This window comes from Tachyglossus aculeatus, chromosome 27, assembly GCF_015852505.1.
Source record: "Tachyglossus aculeatus isolate mTacAcu1 chromosome 27, mTacAcu1.pri, whole genome shotgun sequence".
NCBI lineage: Eukaryota > Metazoa > Chordata > Mammalia > Monotremata > Tachyglossidae > Tachyglossus > Tachyglossus aculeatus.
The window spans coordinates 5,896,737-5,904,059 of NC_052092.1; the positions used below are offsets into that span (position 1 = coordinate 5,896,737).

A 7,323-nucleotide genomic window follows, 5' to 3' on the forward strand; every position below is an offset into this window, starting at 1 on the left:
GGAAATGGTATGGATTGATTGAGAGATTTAGGGAGTGGTTTTCCCAACATCCGTGTCCGCCTAGATTCAGCCATCATGGAGTGGGCATGCGGGTGCACGAGGGGTGGGTGTGGAGCGGGGAACGTGACACTTCCCTGACACTGGGAGTGGGAGATCACAGCCCCCGCCCGGCCCCATACTCCCTGGGAGACCTGGGCACCAAATGCTCGGCACTCAGTGGGTGCTTAGTAGAGTAAGCAAGCACTTAACACAGTGCTGTGCACATAGTAAGCGCTCAAAAAATACAAATGATTGCTCAAAAAACCCATTGATTGATTAGTAACTACCTTCGATTTGCTGATGGATAAATGCCATTGATTGTTTTGGGATCAAAGCCTATCTTGTCCTGCTCCTTATATCTGCTGCCTGGTCCAGTGTGAGAAAGGATGGGGTGGGAAAGGGGGCCCCTCTCACTCTGAGAAGCAGCATGACCTAGTGGATAGAACACGGGTCCTGGGTTCTAATTCCAGCTCCGTCACTTGTAGGCTGTGTGATCTTGGGCAAGTCACTTCACTTCTCTGTGCTTCAGTTACCTCATCTGTAAAATAAGGATTAATGTTGTGAGCCCCATTTGGGTTAGGGACCGTATCCAACCTGATTAGCTGGTATCTATCCCAGTGCTTAGAACAGCATGTGGCACATAGAATGGGCTTAACAAATGCCATCATCATCATCCCAGTTGCTGTTGCTCTCTCTCCCTCGCTCTCTCTCCCTCTCTCCCTTCCTGACTGTATTATCTTTTGGTCTGTCTGACAGCCTCAGTCTCTGTATCGCTGACTTTCTCTCTTTTGCTGCCTCTGACTCTCCTGTTTCCCCAGCACATGTTCAGCCCTCCAGAAGTCCAACCCCCTGCCCGGGCGAGGGCAGCCGAAGTGCCCCACTTTGACCTCGAGAACATCTGGTAGCTCTCCTCTGGTGGCCCCCTCCCCCGGACCCCCCAAAAAGGCCTCCAAGGCACCAGGCGTAAGGACTCACGCGTGGATAATCCTGTAGGAAAGAGAGCCTCGGTCCTTAGGGGATCTGGAGAAAGTCTGGTAGTAATGGAGAACTGTGGGAGAGTGCCTGGTCCGTGGGGAAAGAGGGGGCCCGTTTGGTGGTTGGAGAATTTCTGCATTGGCCAGACTGAATAGTAATAATATTAGCTGTAGTAGTGCCAAGCACTGTACAAAGCACTGGGATAGATACAAGGCACCATCCCCGATCCACAGGAGGCTCACAGTCTAGGTAGGAGGGAGGACTGGAGTTTATTTCATACCATTTTCCAGTTGAGGAAACTGAGGCACAGAGAAGTGAAGTGGCTTGTCCAAGGTGACACAGCAGACATGACAGAGCTGAGACTAGAACCAAGGTCCTCTGACTCATAGGCCCAGGCTCTTTCCACTAGGTTGCCATGCTGCTTAGACTGTGGATTGTAAGCACGTTGTGGACAGGGAACGCGTCTGTTTCCTGTTATATTGTACTCTCCCAAGCGGTTAGTTAGTACAGTGCTCCGTACACTGTAAGCACTCAATAATATGATTGTCTGATTCCTTAGAGTTAGACCTGGATCGGGCCAGCCACCAGAATTCACAGGAAGCTCACACGGACACCGGACATATAGATACCCATGACGCTGCATGTTGTGTACCAAACCCGCAGCATAACCCTATGCCCACCCAAACCTAGCGTGTGACGTCAGGGGAACCCCCTAACCCTCCCTTCACATATTATCTAAGCATTTGCCCCCTTCCGTCTCTCCTCCCTGACCACCATCTTCAACTGTTTGCTCTCCGCTGGCTTCTTCCTCACTGATTTCAAACATGCCCATGTTCCTAGCCTAAAAAAAAAAAAAACCCTTACCCTCTCAGGATCGTACCTGGAGAGTTTCCAGTACTCTACCAGTCTCGATTACGGGAGGGAGAGTCAAGCAGAGACATACCCATTCCATTCTTAGCCTGGCCAGTGGCTAGTGATCGGAAGGCAGTCTGCAGCAAGTCAAGACTCCCCTGGGCTGGGCAGCAGTGGCATGGGAAAGAGCCGAGGGTGGAGACTCAAGTTTACTGCGTAGAAGGAGGCAATGGTAATTCAATTCTGTATTTTTTTTACCAAGAAAACTCTACCAGAACAATTGTAGATGGAGGTGGGGCGTTCTGCCAGAGATGTGTCCATGATGTCACAGTGGGTCGGAGACGACTTGACCGCATAAGACAAGACAAAAAATCCCTCCCTTGACCCCATGGCTTCCTCCAGTTACCACCCCGTCTCCCTCCTACCATTCCTTTCCAAACTCCGTAAGCGAGTTGTCTACACCTGCTGTCTCAAGTTCCATTCCTCCAGTTTTCTCTCTGACCCCTCCATTCTGGCTTCTTTCCCCTTCACTTCCCAGAAACTGCCTCCTCAAAGGTCACCAGTGATCTCCTTCTCATCAAATCCAATGGCCTCTGCTCCATCCTAATCCTCCTTGACGTGTCAGCTGCCTTCCAGGCTATAGACCACCCCATTCTCCTGGAAACATTATCCGACCTTGGCTTCACTGACGTTGTGCTCTCCTGGTTCTCCTCCTATCATTGCTCATTTTTAGTCTCTTTTGTGGGCTCCTCCTCTGCCTACCTCCCTCTCACTGGGGTAGTCCTTCAAGGATCAGTTCCGTGTCCCCTTACAGTCTCTATCTACATCCACGCCCCTGGAGAACTCATTTCCTCCCATGGCTTTAACCACCACCTCTATGAGGATGATTCCCAAATCTACCGCTCCAGCCCTGATCTCTCTCCCTCTCTGTAGTCTCGCATTTCCTCCTGCCATCAAGACTTCTCCACTTAGATGTCCTGCCAACAACCTGGCCCTGCAATGCCCAGCCTGTTGTATATGCTTCCTGCACACAGTAGGTGCCCAGTACAGTGCCCTGCACCCAGCAGATGCCTAATACAGTACCCTGTCCATAGCAGGCATCCAGTGTAGCTCTGTGCACAGGTGCCCAGCACAGCACTTTGCACACAGTAGTGGCCCGAGGACTGGGTACCTATTATGAGAGAAGTCTATGGAGAGAAATTTAAGTATGTGAGAAGTCTATGGAGAGAAATTTAAAGGAAATAGCCAATTGTCCCAGGCTGACCCTATCCCTATTCTGGGAAAGGAGCAATCAGAAAAGCTGACAGGAACGCACTGCGTCCCCACCAACGGGACTGTGCCAGTGTGTCTTTTTTATTTTGTATGATGATAATGATATTTGTTAAGCACTTAATATGTGCCAGGCATTGTACTAAGCATTAGTATAGATACAAAGAATTCGGGTTGGATACAGTCCCTGTCCCACATGGGGCTCCCAGTCTTAATCTCAGTCAATCAATCAATCGTATTTATTGAGCGCTTACTGTGTGCAGAGCACTGTACTAAGCGCTTGGGAAGTCCAAGTTGGCAACATATAGAGACAGTCCCTACCCAACAGTGGGCTCACAGTCTAGAAGGGGGAGACAGAGAACAAACCAAACATATTAACAAAATAAAATAAATAGAATAGATATGTACAAGTCAAATAAATAGAGTAATAAATATGTACAAACATATATACATATATACAGGTGCTGTGGTGAAGGGAAGAAGGGAAGATGGGGGGACGGATGAGATAACTGAGGCACAGAGGCACAGAGAAGTTACATGGACTTGGCCAAGGTTACACAGCAGGCAGGTGCTATGGTACTTGTTAAGCGTTTACTGCTGGTTATGGGCAGGGATTGTCACTCTATTGTATTTTCTCAAGTGATTAGTACAGTTCTCTGCACACAGTAAGCGCTCAGTAAATACGATTGAATGAATACGCCGTGCCAGACACTTTACCAAGTGCAGGGGTAGATACAAGATAAATAGGTTTGACCCTGTCCCTGTCCCGCATGGGACTCAGTCAAAGTTGGAGGGAAAAGGATTTGATCCCCATTTTACAGATGAGGTAACTGAGGCACAGAGTAGTTACATGGACTTGCCCAAAGGTCACACAGCAAGCAGGTGATATGGTACTTGTTAAGCGTTTCCTACTGGTTATGCACAGGGATTGTCAGTCTTTATTGTTGTATGGTATTTTCCCAAGCACTTAATACAGTGCTGTGCACACAGTAAGCACTCAATAAATACGATTGAATGAATGCCCCGTGCCATTCATTCATTCATTCAATCATATTTATTGAGCACTTAACTGTGTGCAGAGCACTGTACTAAGCACCTGGGAAGTACAAGTTGGCAACATATCGAGACGGTCCCTACCCAACAACGGGCTCACAGTCTAGAAGCCAGACCCTGAGTCAGGGGTCATGGGTTCGAATCCCGCCTCTGCCAATTGCCAGCTGTGTGATTTTGGCCAAGTCACTTCACTTCTCTGTGCCTCAGTTCCCTTATCTGTAAAATGGGGATTAAGACTGTGAGCCCCCCATGGGACAACCTGATCACCTTGTAACCTCCCCAGTGCTTAGAACAGTGCTTTGCACATAGTCAACGCTTAATAAATGCCATCATCATTATTATTATTATTACTAAGTGCAGATACAAGGTAATTAGGTTTGACCCTGCCCCTGTCCCGCATGGGGCTCCCAGTCTTCCTGCTGGTTGTTCCTGTGAGCCTGTCTTCCTGTGAGCCTGTTGTTGGGTAGGGACCGTCTCTATATGTTGCCAACTTGTACTTCCCAGGCGCTTAGTACAGTGCTCTGCACACAGTAAGTGCTCAATAAATACGATTGAATGAATGGCACGGGGTATTCATTCATTCGTATTTATTGAGCACTTATTGTGTGCACAGCACTGTACTAAGCGCTTGGGAAAATACCATCCAGCAATAAAGAGTGACAATCCCTGCACATAACCAGAGAACAAAACAAAACATATTAACAAAATAAAATAAATAGAATAAACATGTACAAATAAAATAGAGTAATAAATAGAGCAATACCTCCACGTGACCCACGTGGGACAACCTGATTGCCTTGTATTCCCCCCCAGCGTTTAGAACAGTGCTTCACACATAGTAAGTGCTTAACAAATGCCATTATTATTATGATCTAGATTATTATCTAGTCCCCTTCTAGACTGTGAGCCCACTGTTGGGTAGGGACCATCTCTATATGTTGCCAACTTGTACTTCCCAAGCGCTTAGTCCAGTGCTCTGCACACAGTAAGCGCTCAATAAATATGATTGACTATAACCAGCAGGGAAGAGGATTTAATGCCCATTGTACAGATTCACTCATTCATTCAGTCGTATTTACTGAGCGCTTACTGTGTGCAGAGCACTGTACTATGATTGATTATAACCAGCAGGGAAGAGGATTTAATGCCCATTGTACAGATTCACTCATTCATTCAATTGTATTTATTGAGCGCTTACTGTGTGCAGAGCACTGTACTATGATTGATTATAACCAGCAAGGAAGAGGATTTAATGCCCATTGTACAGATTCACTCATTCATTCAATCGTATTTATTGAGCGCTTACTGTGTGCAGAGCACTGGACTAAGCGCTTGGGAAGTACAAGTTGGGAACATATAGAGACGGTCTGTAGATGAGTTCACTGTCCGGGATTCGCCCCAGCTACTTCCCAAGCGCTTAGTCCAGTGCTCCGCACACAGTAAGCGCTCAATAAATACGATTGATTGCTTGGGCCGGCCCCCATCCCCACCGCGCATGCGCGCTCGCTCCCGCGCCGGACCGAGCCGAACCGAGCCGAACCGAGTCGGGCGGGGAGCAATCCGCCCCTCCCTCGCCGCAGCCCATTGGTCGAGGGCCGGGACAAGGGCCGGGTCTCAGCCAATCAGGGCGGGGGCGCGATCGGGGGGCGGGGCCAGGGAGCGGCGCGCCTCATGCCTGTGGGATTTGATCACCGGCGCATGACCACTGCGGGCGCTGTGAGGCAGCGCGCCCCCAAAAATCAATCAATCAATCATCAATCAATCAATCGTATTTATTGAGCGCTTACTGTGTGCAGGGCGCTGTACTAAGGGCTTGGGAAGTACAAGTTGGCAACATATACAGTCCCTACCCAACAGTGGGCTCACAGCCTGGAAGGGGGAGACAGAGAACAAAACCAAACATACTAACAAGATAAAATAGAGTAGATATGTGCACGTAAAATAATAAATAAATAGAGTAATAAATATGTACAAACATATATACATATATGTGTGTATATATGTATATGTATATGCATATATACGTATGTATATGTACATATATGTGTATGTGTATGTACATGTATATACATATATGCATCTATACATACATATGTATATATACATGAATATACGTATGTATGCATGTATGCGAGTACATATATCAATCAATCAATCGTATTTATTGAGCTATATACATATATACATATATATACATATATACATATCATCAATTGTATTTATTGAGCGCTTACTGTGTGCAGAGCACTGTACCAAGCTCTTGGGAAGTACAAGTTGGCAACATATAGAGACAGTCCCTACCCAACAGTGGGCTCACAGTCTAAAGGGGGAGACAGAGAACAAAACCAAACATACAAAATAAAATAAATAGAATAGATATGCACAAGTGAAATAAATAGAGTAACAAATATGTACAAATATATATGCATATATACAGGTGCTGTGGGGAAGGGAAGGAGGTAAGATGGGGGGGATGGAGAGGGGCACGAGGGGGAGAGGAAGGAAGGGGCTCAGTCTGGGAAGGCCTCCTGGAGTAGGTGAGCTCTCAGTAGGGCCTTGTATGTGTGTATATATACACAGTCCACCCGGCCGGCCACTTGGGGGCGCTACGGGGGCCCTGACGCCATGCGGCTGCCCTCGCTCTTTGACGTCGAGGGTCGTTGGCCGGACAGGTCTTGGGGTTACCTCAGAAATCAGCCCCCGTCATCATCATCATCAATCGTATTTATTGAGCGCTTAGTGTGTGCAGAGCACTGTACTAAGCGCTTGGGAAGTACAAGTTGGCAACATATAGAGACAGTCCCTACCCAACAGTGGGCTCACAGTCTAAAAGGGGGAGACAGAGAACAAAACCAAACATACTAACAAAATAAAATAAATAGAATAGATATGTACAAGTAAAATAAATAAACAAACAAATAGAGCAATAAATATGCACAAACATATATACACACACACACAGGTGCTGTGGGGAAGGGAAGGAGACAAAATGGGGGGGATGGAGAGGGGGACGAGGGGGAGAGGAAGGAAGGGGCCCAGTCTGGGAAGGCCTCCCGGAGGAGGTGAGCTCCCAGCAGGGCCCCGAAGGGAGGAAGAGAGCTAGCTTGGCGGATGGGCAGAGGGATTGGGGGCATT

At 47.6% G+C, this 7,323-nt stretch overlaps 1 non-coding gene across 1 annotated transcript; it reads left to right on the forward strand.

Moving 5' to 3' along the window:
- The first annotated feature begins 1,876 nt into the window (after positions 1-1,876).
- On the forward strand, positions 1,877-2,014 carry LOC119946648. The gene has a single exon (XR_005456445.1). It is a non-coding gene; the product is annotated as a small nucleolar RNA SNORA7 (small nucleolar RNA).
- Positions 2,015-7,323: the final 5,309 nt, after the last annotated feature.